Source organism: Arachis hypogaea, chromosome 11, assembly GCF_003086295.3.
Source record: "Arachis hypogaea cultivar Tifrunner chromosome 11, arahy.Tifrunner.gnm2.J5K5, whole genome shotgun sequence".
NCBI classification, from domain to species: domain Eukaryota; kingdom Viridiplantae; phylum Streptophyta; class Magnoliopsida; order Fabales; family Fabaceae; genus Arachis; species Arachis hypogaea.
In genome coordinates this window covers 84,385,605-84,401,444 of record NC_092046.1, presented here as the reverse complement: position 1 = coordinate 84,401,444, position 15,840 = coordinate 84,385,605, and the positions used below count along the sequence as shown (strand labels likewise).

At 38.0% G+C, this 15,840-nt stretch overlaps 1 non-coding gene across 1 annotated transcript; it reads right to left on the bottom strand.

Moving 5' to 3' along the window:
* Positions 1-3,418: 3,418 nt before the first annotated feature.
* Positions 3,419-3,526, bottom strand: LOC112725165 (small nucleolar RNA R71). The gene has a single exon (XR_003164289.1). It is a non-coding gene; the product is annotated as a small nucleolar RNA R71 (small nucleolar RNA).
* Positions 3,527-15,840: the final 12,314 nt, after the last annotated feature.

Here is a 15,840-nt window from a genome sequence, read left to right as displayed (position 1 = left end):
GCGTTCAACGCCAGCTTCTTGCCCTATTCTGGAGTTAAACGCCAGAAACAGGTTGCAAAGCAGAGTTAAACGCCAGAAACAGGTTACAACCTGGCGTTTAACTCCAAAAAAAGTCTCTACACATGAAAGCTCAATGCTCAGCCCAAGCACATACCAAGTGGGCCCCGAAAGTGGATTTCTACATCATTTACTTATCTCTGTAAACCCTAGTAACTAGTTTAGTATAAATAGGACCTTTTACTATTGTATTAGACATCTTTGGACATCTTTGGACATTTAGTCCCTAGACCTTGGAGGCTGGCCATTCGGCCATGCTTAGACTATTATCACTTATGTATTTTCAACGGTAGAGTTTCTACACACCATAGATTAAGGTGTGGAGCTCTGCTATTCCTCATGAATTAGTGCAAAGTACTATTGTTTTTCTATTCAACTCAAGCCTATTTTTTCTCTAAGATATTCATTCGCACACAAGAACATGATGAATGTGATGATTATGTGACGCTCATCACCATTCTCACCTATGAACGCATGCCTGACAACCACTTCCGTTCTACATGCAAACAAGCTTGAATGTGTATCTCTTAGCCTCCTGATCGTGAGATCAGAGTCTTCGTGGTATAGGCTAGAATTATTGGCAGCCATTCTTGAGATCCGGAAAGTCTAAACCTTGTCTGTGGTATTCCGAGTAGGATCTGGGAAAGGATGGCTGTGACGAGCTTCAAACTCGCGAGTGCTGGGCGTAGTGACAGACGCAAAAGGATTACTGAATCCTATTCCAGTATGATCGAGAACCGACAGATGATTAGCCGTGCGGTGACAGCGCATTTTGGACCATTTTCACTAAGAGGACGGGATGTAGCCATTGACAACGGTGATGCCCAACATACAGCTCGCCATGGAAAGGAGTAGGAATGATTGGATGAAGACAGCAGGAAAGCAGAGGTTCAGAAGGAACAAAAGCATCTCTATACGCTTATCTGAAAATCTCACCAATGAATTGCATAAGTATCTCTATCCTATTTTATATTTTAATTATATTTTAATTATCAATTCACCATAACCATTTAAATCCGCCTGACTGAGATTTACAAGGTGACCATAGCTTGCTTCAAGCCGACAATCTCCGTGGGATCGACCGTTACTCACGTAAGGTTTATTACTTGGACGACCTAGTGCACTTGCTGGTTAGTTGTGCGAAGTTGTGACAAAGAACTAAAATTATGAACGTGCGCATGAAGTTTTTAGCGCCGTTACCAAGGAATGAACGATCACGATTTTGTGCACTAAGTTTTTGGCGCCATTGCCGTGGATTGCTCGAGTTTGGACAACTGACGATTCATCTTGTTGCTCAGATTAGGTAATTTTATTTTAATTTTAAGCTTTTTATTTCTTTTTTTCGAAAAGTACAAAAAAGAAAATTTTTTTCTTCTTTTTCGTTTTTTCCAAAATAATTTTCGAAAAAATCCAAAAAACATTATAAAATCATAAAATCAAAAAAATTAATTTTGTGTTTCTTATTTGAGTTTAGTGTCAAGTAATAAGTTTTGTGTCAATTGCATGTTTATCTCTTTCTTGCATTTTTCGAAAATTCATGCATTGCATTCTTCATGATCTTCAAGTTGTTCTTGACGAATCCCCTTATTTGATCTTCACATTTTCTTGTTGTGTGTTGCATTTTGTTTTTCATATGCATTCTTGCATTCATAGTGTCTAAAAAATTAAAAATTTCTAAGTTTGGTGTCTTGCATGTTTTCTTTTCTTAAAAAATTTTCAAAAATAAGTTCTTGGTGTTCATCTTGACATTCATAGTGTTCTTGCATGCATCATTTGTTTTGATCCAAAATTTTCATGCATTGAGTCTTTTTGATGTTTTTCTCTCTCATCATTAAAATTCAAAAATAAAAAAATATCTTTCCCTTTTTCACTCATAATTTTCAAAAATTTGAGTTGACTTTTTCAAAACCTTTTAAAATTTAGTTGTTTCTTATGAGTCAAGTCAAATTTTCTATTTAAAAATTCTATCTTTTTCAAATCTTTTCTTTAAAAATCAAATCTTTTTCATTTTTTCTTTCATATTTTCGAAAACTTCAAATTGATTTTCAAAATCTTTTTCTTATTTTTGTTTCATATTTTCGAATTGATTACCAGCATTTAAATTCAAAAATATTAAAGTTTGTTACTTGCCTATTAAGAAATGTTCAATCTTTAAATTTTAAAATCTTATCTTTTAGTTTCTTGTTAGTCAAGTAATCAACTTTAATTTTCAAAAATCAAATCTTTTTAATTTTTTTTTTAAAAAATCTTTTTCAAATTAAATTTTCAATCATATCTTTCAATCATATCTTTTTCAAAACTTAATTTCAAAAATCTTTTTTCTAACTTCTTATCTTTTCAAAATTTGATTTTCAAATCTTTTTCAATTAACCACTTAACTTTTTGTTTGATTTTAAAAGTTTACTATTTCAATCATATCTTTTTCAAAACTATCTAACTAATTCTCTCTCTAATTTTCGAAAATCACCTTCCTCTTTTTCAAAATTTTTTTTTAATTAACTAATTGTTTTAAATTTTAATTTAATTTAATTTAATTTAATTTTTCTTTTTTAAAATTTTTGAATTCTAACTTTAATATTAAATTAAAAACAAAAATATTTTTATTTTATTTTAATTAATTTTCGAATTCTTCCCTCTCTCATCTCCTTCTAATTATTTATTTATCTACTAACACTTCTCTTCTACTCAAAAATTCGAACCCACTCTTCTTCTCTGTGTTCGAATTTTTCTTCTTCTATTCTTTTCTTTTTCTACTCACATAAAGGAATCTCTATACTGTGACATAGAGGATTCCTCTTCTTTTCTGTTCTCTTCTTTTTCACATGAGCAGGAACAAGGATAAGAACATTCTTGTTGAAGTTGATCCTGAACCTGAAAGGACTCTGAAGAGGAAGCTAAGGGAAGCTAAAGCACAACTCTCTGGAGAAATCTGACAGAATTTTTCGAAAAAGAAGGAGACATGGCCGAAACCAATAATAATGGTGGAGGTGCAAGAAAGATGCTTGGTGACTTTACTGCTCCAAATTCCAACTTACATGGAAGAAGCATCTCAATCCCTGCCATTGGAGCAAACAATTTTCAGCTAAAACCTCAATTAGTTTCTCTGATGCAACAGAATTGCAAGTTTCATGGATTTCCATCAGAAGATCCTTTTCAGTTCTTAACTAAATTCTTGCAGATCTGTGATACTGTTAAGACCAATGGGGTTGATCCCGAGGTCTACAAGCTTATGCTTTTCCCGTTTGCTGTAAGAGACAGAGTTAGAATATGGTTAGACTCTCAATCTAAAGATAGCCTAAACTCTTGGGATAAGCTGGTCACGGCTTTCTTAGCCAAGTTCTTTCCTCCTCAAAAGCTGAGTAAGCTTAGAGTGGATGTTCAAACCTTCAGACAGAAAGAAGGTGAATCCCTCTATGAAGCTTGGGAGAGATACAAGCAACTGACCAAAAAGTGTCCCTCTGACATGCTTTCAGAATGGACCATCCTGGATATATTCTATGATGGTCTGTCTGAATTAGCTAAGATGTCATTGGACCATTCTGCAGGTGATCCATTCACCTAAAAAAAATGCCTGCAGAAGCTCAGGAACTCATTGACATGGTTGCAAATAACCAGTTCATGTACACTTCTGAAAGGAATCCTGTGAGTAATGGGATGTCTCAGAGGAAGGGAGTTCTACAAATTGATGCTCTGAATGCCATATTGGCTCAGAACAAAATATTGACTCAGCAAGTCAATATGATTTCTCAGAGTCTGAATGGATTGCAAGCTGCATCCAACAGTACTAAAGAGGCATCTTCTGAAGAAGAAGCTTATGATCCTGAGAACCCTGCAATAGTAGAGGTGAATTACATGGGTGAACCCTATGGAAACACCTATAATCCCTCATGGAGAAATCATCAAAATTTCTCATGGAAGGATCAACAAAAGCCTCAATAAGGCTTTAATAATGGTGGAAGAAACACGTTTAGCAATAACAAGCCTTTTCCATCATCCTCTCAGCAACAGACAGAGAACTCTGAGCAGAATCCATCTAGCTTAGCAAATATAGTCTCTGATCTATCTAAGGCCACTCTAAGTTTTATGAATGAAACAAGGTCCTCCATTAGAAATTTGGAGGCACAAGTGGGCCAGCTGAGTAAAAGGGTCACTGAAACTCCTCCTAGTACTCTCCCAAGCAATACAGAAGAGAATCCAAAAAGAGAGTGCAAGGCCATAACCTTACTTGGTGTGGCCGAACCCAGAGAGGAGGAGGGGGACGTAAATCCTAGTGAGGAAGACCTCCTGGGACGTTCACTGACCAATAAGGAGTTTCCCTTTGAGGAACCAAAGGAATCTGAGGCTCATACAGAGACCATAGAGATTCCATTCAACTTGCTTCTGCCCTTCATGAGCTCTGATGAGTATTCTTCCTCTGAAGAGGATGAAGACATTACTGAAGAGCAAGTTGCTAAGTACCTTGGTGCAATCATGAAGCTGAATGCCAATTTATTTGGTAATTAGACTTAGGAAGATGAACCTCCCTTGCTCACCAATGAAATGAATGCATTGGATAGGCAGAAATTACCTCAAAAGAAACAGGATCCTGGTAAATTCTTAATACCCTGTACCATAGGCACCATGACCTTTGAGAAGGCTCTGCGTGACCTGGGGTCAGGCATTAACCTTATGCCACTCTCTGTAATGGAGACACTTGGGATCTTTGAGGTGCAAGCGGCTAGAATCTCATTAGAGATGGCAGACAACTCAAGAAAACAGGCTTATGGACTAGTAGAGGACGTGTTAGTAAAGGTTGAAGGCCTATACATCCCTACTGATTTCATAATCCTAGACACTGGGAAGGATGAGGATGAATCCATCATCTTTGGAAGACCTTTCCTAGCCACAGGAAAAGCTGTGATTGATGTGGACAGAGCAGAGTTGGTCCTTCAACTGAATAAGGACAACCTTGTGTTTAAAACTCAAGGATCTCCTTATGTAACATTCGAGAGAAAGCATGAAAAGCTTCTCTCACTACAGAGTCAACCAAAGCCCCCACAGTCAAACTCTAAGTTTGGTATTGGGAGGCCACAACCAAACTCTAAGTTTGGTGTTGAACCCCCACATTCAAAATCTAAGTTTGGTGTTGAGAGGTCCCAACAATTCTCTGAACATTTGTGAGACTCCATGAGAGCTCACTGTCAAGCTATTGACATTAAAGAAGCGCTTGTTGGGAGGCAACCCAATGTTATTTAATTATATTTATTTATTTTCCATTGTTATTTTATGTTTTTTTAGGTTGATGATCATGTGAAGTCATAAAAACTACTGAAAAATCAAAAACAGAATGAAAAACAGCATTCAAAACAGCACACTCTGGAGGAAGAGCATTCTGGCGTTTAAACGCCAGAAACAAGCACCAAGCTAGCGTTTAATGCCAGAAACAAGCATCAACCTGGCGTTAAACGCCAGAAACAGGCTACATTTGGGCGTTTAACGCCAAAAAAGGCAGTAGTCTGGCGTTAAATGCCAGTATTGCATACAAAGGGCGTTTTGCACGCCTAATTGGAGCAGTGATGCTAAGTCCTTGACCCCATTGGATCTGTAGACCCCACAGGATCCCCACCTACCCCACCTCTTCTTCTCTCCTCTTCACACCTTTTCATAACTCTCTTCCCCAAATACCCTTCTCCAATCACTTCAATCACTCTTCCCCATCACCTCTTCACCACTCAATCCATCCTCTCTTCCCCAAAAACCCCCCACCTACCTACGAATTCAAATTCATTTCCCACCCAAATCCAACCCCATGACCGAACCCTAAACCTTCCCCCACTCATATATAAAGCCCTCATTCCTTCTTCATTTTCACACAACACAACCCTTTCTTCTTCCCCTTGGCCGAATACACACCTCTCTCCCTCTCCTCCATTTTTCTTCTTCCTCTCCTTCTTTCTTTCTTTTTTTGCTCGAGGATGAGCAAACATTTTAAGTTTGGTGTGGTAAAAGCATTTCTTTTTTGTTTTTCCATAACCAGTAATGGCACCTAAGGCCAGAGAAACCTCAAGAAAGAGGAAAGGAAAGGCAATTGCTTCCACCTCTGAGTCATGGGAGATGGAGAGATTCATTTCAAAGGTCCATCAAGACCACTTCTATGAAGTTGTGTCCAAGAAGAAAGTGATCCCTGAGGTTCCTTTCAAGCTCAAAAAGAATGAGTATCCAGAGATCCGACATGAGATCCGAAGAAGAGGTTGGGAAGTTCTCACCAACCCTATTCAACAAGTCAGGATCTTAATAGTTCAAGAGTTATATGCAAACGCATGGATCACTAGGAACCATGATCAAAGTGTGAACCCAAACCCAAAGAACTGGCTTACGATAGTTCGGGAGAAATACTTAGATTTCAGTCCGGAAAATGTAAGGCTGGCGTTCAACTTGCCAATGATGCAAGAAAACGCACACCCCTACACTAGAAGGGTCAACTTTGATCAAAGGTTGGACCAAGTCCTTATGGACATATGTGTAGAAGGAGCTCAATGGAAAGTTGACTCAAGAGGCAAGCCGGTTCAATTGAGAAGACCGGACCTTAAGCCTATAGCTAGAGGATGGTTAGAGTTTATTCAACGCTCAATTATCCCTACTAGCAACCGGTCTGAAGTTACTGTAGACCGGGCCATCATGATCCATAGTATCATGATTGGGGAGGAAGTGGAAGTTCATGAGATTATACCTCAAGAACTTTACAAGGTAGCTGACAAGTCCTCCACTTTGGCAAGGTTAGCCTTTCCTCACCTTATTTGTCACCTCTGCAATTCAGCTGGAATTGACATAGAGGGAGACATCTTCATTGATGAGGACAAGCCCATCACCAAGAAAAGGATGGAGCAAACAAGAGATCATGGACCTCAACAAGAGCATGAGGAAATTCCTCACCATGAAATCCCTGAGATGCCTCAGGGGATGCACTTTCCTCCACAAAACTATTGGGAGCAAATCAACACCTCCCTAGGAGAATTAAGTTCCAACATGGGACAACTAAGGATGGAGCACCAAGAGCACTCCATCATCCTCTATGAGATTAGAGAAGATCAAAGAGCTATGAGGGAGGAGCAACAAAGACAAGGAAGAAACATAGAGGAGCTCAAGAACACCATTGGTTGTTCAAGAGGAAGAAGACGCGACCCTCACTAAGGTGGACCCGTTCCTTAATCTCCTTGTTCTTATTTTTCTGTTTTTCGTTTACTATGCTTTATGTTTATGTTTATGTTTGTGTCTTTATTACATAATCATTAGTGTTTAAGTGTCTATGTCTTAAAGCTATGAATGTCCTATGAGTCCATCACCTCTCTTAAATGAAAACTGTTCTAAAAACAAAAGAACAAGAAGTACATGATTTCGAATTCATCCTTGAAATTAGTTTAATTATTTTGATATGGTGACAATACTTTTTGTTTTCTGAATGAATGCTTGAACAGTGCATATGTCTTTTGAATTTGTTGTTTATGAATGTTAAAATTGTTGGCTCTTGAAGAATGATGAAAAAGGAGAAATAATATTTGATAATCTAAAAAATCATAAAAATGATTCTTGAAGCAAGAAAAAGCAGTGAATACAAAAGCTTGCGACAAAAAAGAATGGCGAAAAAAAAAGAAGAAAGAAAAAGAAAAAGCAAGCAGAAAAAGCCAAAAGCTCTTAAAACCAAAAGGCAAGAGAAAAAAAGCCAGTAACCCTTTAAACCAAAAGGCAAGGGTAATAAAAAGGATCCAAGGCATTGAGCATTAGTGGATAGGAGGGCCTAAAGGAATAAAATCCTGGCCTAAGCGGCTAAACCAAGTTGTCCCTAACCATGTGCTTGTGGAGTGAAGGTGTCAAGCCAAAAGCTTGAGACTGAGCGGTTAAAGTCGAGGTCCAAAGCAAAAAAAAGAGTATGCTTAAGAACCCTGGACACCTCTAATTGGGGACTTTAGCAAAGCTGAGTCACAATCTGAAAAGGTTCACCCAGTTATGTGTCTGTGGCATTTATGTATCCGGTGGTAATACTGGAAAACAACGTGCTTAGGGCCACGGCTAAGACTCATAAAGTAGCTGTGTTCAAGAATCAACATACTGAACTAGGAGAATCAATAACACCATCTGAATTCTGAGTTCAATGGATAAAGTGAGATGCCAAAACTATTCAAGAGGCAAAAAGCTACTACTCCCGCTCATCTAGTTGGAGCTAAGTTTCATTGATATTTTGGAAATTAGAACGCCACGCTCCCTTCTTGCCACTTTTTCGTGGACCTTGGCTTGGAAGTAAAGGTCTTTGCCTAGCGTTCAAAGGAGTGAATGCTACGTTCACTATCCCTCACTTTTTCGTGCCTCTCATTCAAGGGAAGCAAGGCACACAACCAAGCAACACAAGGAGCGCTCAAAGTTGCAAATGGAGCGCTACCCTGGAGCTGCCCCATGCACACCAAATTTGCTAAGCCAAAAGGAAGCGTTGGAAAAAGGCAACGTAGCGCTCCCTTTCTCCAACTTTTTTGTGCCTCTAAGCCTAGGAAACCAAGCAATGAAGAGGTAGCATTCACAATTTGAATGTAGCGTTCAAAGAGTGAACGCTATGGACAAGGGGCTGCTATGGGCAAGGAGCAATGCACACAAGGGGAGCCAAAAGCAAGGGTAGCATTCACTACACCAAACGGAGCGCTCCCCTGGGAGCTGACCCATGCCTCCAACCCAATTTGAACCAAAGCCAACCGGACCCATCTCTCTTCAAATACAAAAACCAAAAGGTCCACTCCAAGCTTTGAAGACCAAAATAGAAAGTCTATAAATAGGAGTTAATTCAATTTGTGAAGAACTTTTAGCTCATTTTAGTTTTCTCACTTTTAATTTTCATTTGTTTTGAATTTGGGATTTGGGAATTGGATCTAGTTTTCTTTCTGTTTTCATTTTCTTTTCTTCTGCAACTTCTACTATCTATTCTTGGATTTTGAATTGAGATTGAAGAGCTCCATTGATTCTAAATCTGAGAATCATCTTTCACTTTTCTTCTCAATTGGTCTAAGAATTGGATCTGAGTTTAGTTTTCTGTTTTCATTTTCTTCCTTCTACAACTTTTAATTTCTGTTTTGGGTTTTTGAATTGAGATTGAAGAATTCCATTGAATCTGGATCAGAGAATCATCTTTTCTTTTTTTCATATAGTTTTGGGAATTGGAGAATTGGATCTAAGTTTCATTTACTGTTTTCCTTTTCATTTCTTCTGCAATTACTTTTCTGCTTTATCAAGAGAGCAATTGAGATCTAGATCTGCTTTCTAATCTCATTTCTCTTCTTCGATCTTCAATTTCTCTTTAGGATTTCATAATTGAGTTAAGATTTCTTGCTGGTTGTTTCTTCAAGCAATTTTACATTTCTGTTTGGCTGCTGAGCTGAATTTCTTCATCTCAGAGCCCTCTGATCTTCTTTAACTTGCAATTTCTTGTTAAATTCTGAATCCTAGTACCCAAACCCCTTTTACTCTTCAAGCAATTTACATTCCTCATCAATTTAGATTCAGCAATTTACATTTCTTGCACTTTAAGTTTCTGCAATTTACTTTTCTTGCAATTTAAGTTTCAGCTCTTTTACTTTCTTGCACTTTAAGTTTCTGCAATTTATCTCTTCTTTACTTTATTTTTCTTCTTAATTTACCTTTTGTACCTTTATTTACTTGCAATTTAGCTTCTGTTAATCAAGTTTCACTCAAATCATCAAACATTCGCTTAACTAAATTCATCACCTAACTAAAATTGCTCAATCCATCAATCCCTGTGGGATCGACCTCACTCTTGTGAGTTATTACTACTTGATGCGACCCGGTATACTTGCCGGTGTATTTTTTGTAGAATCATTTTTCCACCCATCAGTTGTACCTCAAAGATTTCCAGCCTCTCCATTATAGAGAATGGCATGAGGTTTATACTTGACCCTAGGTCACATACAGCCTTCTCAATGGTAATGGTGCCTATAGTGCAGGGAATCAAGAAGCGTCTGGGATCCAGCATCTTCTCAAGCAGTTTCTGTTGTACCAAGGCAATGAGTTCCTTGGTGAGCACTGGAGGTTATTCCTACAATGTCTCTGTTCCAAATAACTTAGCATTTAGCTTCATGAGGACTCCTAGGTACAGAGCAACTTGCTCTTCCCTAGTTTCCTCTTCCTCATCAGAGGAGGAGTGATCCTCATAATCCATGATTTGCTAAAAGGCATTCAATGGAACTTTTATAGTTTCCTCATGAGCCTTAGTTGTCTTAAGTTCTTCAAAAGGGAAGTTTTTAGCAGGCGTTGAACACCCAGTGTAAGAACTGCGAATTAATTTACCGATTAATTAACGTTAAATAATAATAATTTAATTGCCCGAATTAGGTTCAAAATTTTAGAATATTAATTAGAAAATATGAATATGATATTTGGACTTAATAGATTTTTCTGAGTTGGAAAATGTAATTTTCTTCAAAAAATTGCGTAAAAACATGTATCGGTAAATTAACCGGCTATACCGGCTTAAGTTTGTCTGGTACTGTGCGAGAATAATAAAAACAGTAGAAAACTTTAGGAAAATAAATTAAAGTTGAAAATCAGGTACTAATTTTAAAGGTTTGGCCCAAAGTTGGGCCAAACGGGCCAAAAATGCTAACGGATTGGACTGGGCCCAAGTTGGGCCCAAGTCCAACATATATAAAGCCACTTAAGTGGCAAACTCAGCCATTTTTACCAATTCCAGCAGCTGAAACGTGATTGAGAGAGAAGAGAGGTAGGGTTCATAAAGCACTATTCATTACCTTCTTCTTGGAGCCATATCTCACTCTCTAAATCACCGATTTGCGTGCCGTCAGTTTCCACGCAAAGCTCTTGTCGAGCTCTTAGATTTCATCTAAACAAAGTGGTAAAGAATTTCCAATTTATTGCCCAGTTTTTCCTTGCATAACAGATTCGAATTTGGCTATGGTGTATGAGTGGTTCTTATGATTTTGATTATTTAGGTACACTCTAGCACTTGAGTATTATTCAGTTTTGTCCTAATCAACTGTGGGTAAGGTAAGCTCACTCTTAAATCTTGTTAAATTGTGATTGTGCTGAACCCTAGGTTGATTATTAATTATGAATTATGTGCATATAGCTTTAATTGGTGTTGTATGGAGAATGTTGGTGACTTGAATTGCTTGGAAGTAGACTTGGTGACTTGAGAACCTGTGGAAGCTTGGTTGAGGTCAATTTGGTGAATTAGTGCATACTGGTAATTGGCCAAGGTATGGTTTCAGTTTCTTCTATGTAAAATATAATATTTCTGGACACTTAGACTAGTGACCCATAGGATAGATTAGATTGAAATGGCTTGTTGAATTGGATGATTGGTGATGTATGATGAATTGATGACTTTAAATGATTTTGATGAATAATGATGTTGATGTGGATAAATAGTGTTGAATATTGTTGTTGAGAACAAATGAGATTGATTGAGTTGAGTGTTAATGATATAATGATGATTAATGATTGTGTTGGGTGAGAAATTGTTTTAGTGTAATACAATTGATCATTGAAATTGAGGAGTGTATAATATGAGTGCAAATTTGGTAAGAGTGGTTAATTTTGACCAAAAAGGGTATGATTTGATGTGAATTGGAGTTGATTTGGTTTTAAATTAGTTTTGGTTATGAATTTTGGAAAGTTGAGAACCTTGTGGTTTTTGGTAAAAATAAATTTTTGGTAAACTTTGACAAAGCATAACTTGAGCATCAAAGCTTGAAATCAAATGAACTTTATTTTAAATTAAAGGTGACTTTGAGAGCTCTAAATTGATGTAAAGATTGTAGAAAATGGATTTTTGTAGAGAAAGTTATGACTGTTCAAAGTTTGGTACTAAAAACTGAATTTTGCAGCATTTGAAATTTTTCAAAGTCTGGTATAGGCTGCGTACACGACAGGGTGCACGCGACGCGACCAACCTATTAAGGTTGGGTAACTCGCATGCGCGAAACACTGCCGGCATATGCGAGCAAGCAAATTTCAACCCTTGCGTACGCGAACTTCAACATACGGCGTGAGCAACCCATTCGGGTTGAGACACTCGCAAACGCGAGCAGGTGGTTGCATACACGATCACCCCTTTTCAAACAGCATGCGTACGTGAGATAGGGGTTTGCATATGCAAGACCCCTAATTTGCAGAAAAAGTGATTTTTATGTTTTTAAAAGATTCTCTAATCTTTCTAAACTTTCCTAAAATGCAGTTTGAGGGTAATGTGGTATAGTTAGGCCTAAGGATTAATAAAGGATAATTAATGACTTAAGTAGATGGATTTTGTATAAATTTTAGAAGATAGATACTTAGATTTCTGGTGTACTGAGGATGGATTAGTTGAGAGAGATGACGAAGTACTATAATAACGACTGATATAAAGAATTGTGGAAATTATGAATTTATAGTGGTTGAGACGAGTCTGGGACTCGGAATGGAATGATGGATTATTTATATACTGAAAAAAATGATTTTTTGGAAACCACTTGATTACTATTATATATTGAGATTTGTTGATACGCTATGCGCCTGGCAAGGACGGTGGTTAATCCCACTTGTCGAGGTCACGGCGGCAGCGTAAGGACGGTGGTTAATCCCGCTTACGTTGAGATGTGAGGACGGTGGCAAGAGTATCCTGCTCGTATCCCTTCGGAATCACTATAGTGTGTAGGAACTGACATCCTGGACCATGATCCGGGCACGATATCTCTGGAATTTCCAATATGAGACCGAAGGGCGACGTCTCCATGGAGATGTGTTGGGTTGGCAGTTTAACCAACAATGTGATATCACAGTCAAATAGGACATGCATTCATCATGTGCATCTTTATTTTGTTTGCTTGCTTTGTTGGCTTGAATTGCTTGCCTAATTATATAACATGCCTAAATGCCTATTTGAATTACTTGATATACATGCTTATACTTGTACTTTACTTGCATTGTTAATAAGTGTGTTTTCTACTCGAATTGAGGAGGTTCGGAAGCCGGTGGCGATGGGATCGCATGGTGGTTAGGCAGGCGAAGGCTGTGGGACAGCTGGTGCACGAAATTGTGATCTCTGGTAATGGCTCCAAAAACTTGGTGCTCTAATCTCAATTCATAATTTGTCACAACTTCGATACAACTAACCAGCAAGTGCACTGGGTCGTCCAAGTAATAAACCTTACGTGAGTAAGGGTCGATCCCACGGAGATTGTTGGTATGAAGCAAGCTATGGTCACCTTGTAAATCTCAGTCAGGCGGATATAAAATAGTTATGGAGTTTTCGAAAATAATATTAATTAAACAGAAAATAGGGATAGAAACACTTATGTAAGTCATTGGTGAGAATTTCAGATAAGCGTATAGAGATGCTTTCGTTCCTCTGAACCTCTGCTTTCCTACTGTCTTCATCTAATCAGTCTTACTCCTTTCCATGGCTGGCTTTATGCAAGGGCATCACCGTTGTCAATGGTTACATCCCCTCCTCTTGTGAATATGGTCCAAATGCTCTATCACAGCACGGCTAATCATCTGAGGTTCCCGATCATGCTGGAATAGGATTCATCCTCCTTTTGCGTCTGTCACCACGCCCAGCAATCGTGAGTTTGAAGCTCTTCACAGTCATTCAATCCCAGAATCCTACTCGGAATACCACAGACAAGGTTTAGACTTTCCGGATTCTCATGAATGCCGCCATCAATCTAGCTTACACCACGAAGATTCTGATTAAGAGATCTAAGAGATACTCATTCAATCTAAGGTAGAATGGAAGTGGTTGTCAGGCACGCGTTCATAGGGAATGATGATGATTGTCACGTTCATCACATTCAGGTTTAAGTGCAAATAAATATCTTAGAAGCGGAATAAGTTGAATTGAATAGAAAAACAGTAGTACTTTGCATTAATCTTTGAGGAACAGCAGAGCTCCACACCTTAATCTATGGAGTGTAGAAACTCTACCGTTCAAATTACATAAGTGATAATGGAGTTCATTGGTCTCGGCCCCAGAGGGGAACCGGAGTAACCAAGACTGCGAATACAATGATAAAAAGTTCTATTTATACTAAACTAGTCACTAGGGTTTACAGAAGTAAGTAATTGATGTATAAATCCACTTCCGGGGCCCACTTGGTGTGTGCTTGGGCTGAGCTTGAATGTTACACGTGCAGAGACTCTTTCTGGAGTTGAACGCCAGGTTGTAACGTGTTTCTGGCGTTCAACTCTGGTTTGTGACTTGTTTCTGGCGTTTAACTCTAGACAGCAGCGTAGAACTGGCGTTCAACGCCCTTTTATGTCATCTAAACTCGGCCAAAGTATGGACTATTATATATTTCTGGAAAGCCCTGGATGTCTACTTTCCAACGCAATTGGAAGCGCGCCATGTTGAGTTCTGTAGCTCCAGAAATCCCATTTTGAGTGCAGGGAGGTCAGAATCCAACAGCATCAGTAGTCCTTCTTCAACCTCTGAATCTGATTTTTGCTCAAGTCCCTCAATTTCAGCCAAAAAATACCTGAAATCACAGAAAAACACACAAACTCATAGTAAAGTCCAGAAATGTGAATTTAACATAAAAACTAATGAAAACATCCCTAAAAGTAACTAGATTCTACTAAAAACATACTAAAAACAATGCCAAAAAGCGTATAAATTATCCGCTCATCACAACACCAAACTTAAATTGTTGCTTGTCCCCAAGCAACTGAAAATCAAATAGGATAAAAAGAAGAGAATATACTATAAATTCTAAACTATCAATGAAACATAGCTCCAATCAGATGAGCGGGACTTGTAGCTTTTTGCCTCTTGAATAGTTTTGGCATCTCACTTTATCCATTGAGGTTTAGGATGATTGGCATCTATAGGAACTCAGAGTTCAGATAGTGTTATTGATTCTCCTAGTTCAGTATGATGATTCTTGAACACAGCTATTTTATGAGTCTTGGTCGTGGCCCTAAGCACTTTGTTTTCCAGTATTACTATCGGATACATAAATGCCACAGACACAGGACTGGGTGAACCTTTTCAGATTGTGACTCAGCTTTGCTAAAGTCCCCAATTAGAGGTGTCCAGGGTTCTTAAGCACACTCTTCTTTTGCTTTGGACCTTGACTTTAACCGCTCAGTCTCAAGTTTTCACTTGACACCTTCACGCCACAAGCACATGGTTAGGGACAGCTTGGTTTAGCCGCTTAGGCCAGGATTTTATTCCTTTGGGCCCTCCTATCCACTGATGCTCAAAGCCTTGGTATCCTTTTTATTTGCCCTTGCCTTTTGGTTTTAAGGGTTTCTGGCTTTTTGCTCTTGCCTCTTGGTTTTAAGAGCTTTTGGCTTTTTCTGCTTGCTTTTTCTTTTTCTTTCTAATTTTTTTTTTCGCCTATTTTTTTTTCTGCAAGCCTTGTTCTTTGCTGCTTTTTCTTGCTTCAAGAATCATTTTTATGATTTTTTAGATTATCAAATAACATGTCTCCTAGTCATCATTCTTTCAAGAGCCAACATATTTAACATTCTTAAACAACAACTTCAAAAGACATATGCACTGTTCAAGCATTCATTCAGAAAACAAGAAGCATTGTCACCACATCAAAATAATTAAACTAAGTTCAAGGATAAATTCAAAACTCATGTACTTCTTGTTCTTTTGAATTAAAACAGTTTTCATTTAAGAGAGGTGATGGATTCATAGGACATTCATAACTTTAAGACATAGTTACTAACTACTAATGATCATGTAATAAGACACAAACATAGATAAGCACTTAACATAGAAAACGAAAAACAGAG